The sequence below is a fragment of the Lepisosteus platostomus genome, chromosome 5 (assembly GCF_059453375.1).
Source record: "Lepisosteus platostomus isolate fLepPlt1 chromosome 5, fLepPlt1.hap1, whole genome shotgun sequence".
NCBI classification, from domain to species: domain Eukaryota; kingdom Metazoa; phylum Chordata; class Actinopteri; order Semionotiformes; family Lepisosteidae; genus Lepisosteus; species Lepisosteus platostomus.
Window position 1 is genome coordinate 25,861,492 of NC_142615.1, and position 1,755 is coordinate 25,863,246.

General features: G+C 44.6%; 1 non-coding gene across 1 annotated transcript; it reads left to right on the top strand.

The window, feature by feature from the left end:
• Positions 1–569: 569 nt before the first annotated feature.
• On the top strand, positions 570–643 carry trnat-agu (transfer RNA threonine (anticodon AGU)). Its single transcript has one exon. It is a non-coding gene; the product is annotated as a tRNA-Thr (tRNA).
• Positions 644–1,755: the final 1,112 nt, after the last annotated feature.

The window sequence follows — 1,755 nt, forward strand, 5'->3', positions numbered from 1 at the left end:
TGAATCTGAATCTGAATCTGAATCTCGTTGAATCTGAATCTGAATCTGAATCTCTCAGGCTTTCTGTGTTGCCTGTTTTTACCTGGAGGAACTTCAGCTCATTGATTGGCTGAAAGTTCCATGGGCATCAGAGTCCCACGTGGGTTACTCGGCCCTACCGGTCCCTGATTGGTTGATCAAGGTGAGATATGAGTCACTTACTCCTGACACTTAGTAATGCAGTCCAGATGTCCAACTGGCACTCCCTAAACAGATAGGGGCCAATGGATGACCATTGATCATGATAGCCAGGCTTAGCTAAGTGCATCCCCCTGTGGGAGCTGTCCTTATCAAAAGAAAACATCTTGCATGAATGGTTTCTCTGTGGCTGCACCACAGAGATGAACAGAGAAATGGGGCCTCATCTGGGAAGCTCAGAAACACTTAATTCTGCATTATTATTAAGCCTCGCCGCTACAGCATGTAAATGAGGCAACTTGCAGGGCGAGCAGGCTCGGTGCACACCGAACGCAGATGTCTCAGAGCAGTTGAGACGTGTCCAAGTGGCTGTCAAAGGACAGCACTTTGCCGGCGCCGTGGCTTAGTTGGCTAAAGCGCCTGTCTAGTAAACAGGAGATCCTGGGTCCGATTCCCAGCGGTGCCTTTATTCCTGTCTTACTGTACAGAATTTATCCTTATGGGCAAATCCCATGCCTTTTAATTCAGGTGCATGCAAGTGTTCGTTTCCTTTCTGGAACAACTTGTTTTGAAAGAAATCTATACAGCTTGCGAAAGATGAACCACAAATCTTTCTTATCAGTGAGGAAGAGGTACTCCCAGCAGGCCAGCTAATACCAGCAAAGTTTTTTTTTCACCCTAACCCAGAGAATGGTGAAAAGCGAGGCGCCTGTGGCTCTGCAGTGTAATCAGTTCGCGAGTTCGGCGGTTAGCTGAAAGAGTGGTAAATGGAGCTCGCCCCAGCCCGTCCTTATTCTTTTAAAGAGGATAAAAAATTAACTTCGCCGCCATTACTACCAGCTTTAAAAGACTGCCATGGGCACGGAAAAAAACACACTACAGATGACTTTTCTGGAACCGAAGCAGAGATTCCTTTACGAACCAACTGATAAAGCTCAGCCAGTGAATACTGATAACAGAATGTGAAAGCACGATCAACTTTGTAACTGCAACCACAGGAAAAACAGCAAGAAGCAGGCTCCATTCCCCATTTAAATCTGTCGTGCGAGGCATGCTTTTTGCACGCATGAAGTAAATCCCACGATTGCTTTTGAACTTGGACAAAGTACTTCCAAAGGAGCGCTATGCGCAAAGATTTAACATGTTCTTTACCACCCCTGGGTGCTGCAGGTGCTTCAGGTGGAGAAAGGCCTGCAGGTAATACAGTACAAGAAGCTGCTCAGGCAAGGTGATGTCTTGCCCAGTCTGTGCAACACATCTCTCTTTGCAACCATCAACACCTTCCAGCAATCCTTCGTACTTGGTTCTGGACTCTGCAACTGTCTATATCTGTTTGAGAAATTCGTACTCATCAACTTTTTTTGTATTCAAATTAAAAGTACAACTGAAAGAAGTTTTATAATGAAAATGACCTAATTTTAGTAATCTCTTGGCAACATTCTTACTGTTCTTCTTCTGAATATCCTTTAGGATACTTTGGAAGTTGATGATGAGGTTATCCAGGCTGGGATCCTCTACTTTCACACTGATATCATTTAGGATGTAGCCCGGAAAATGGTTTATGTTCTTAATATAATT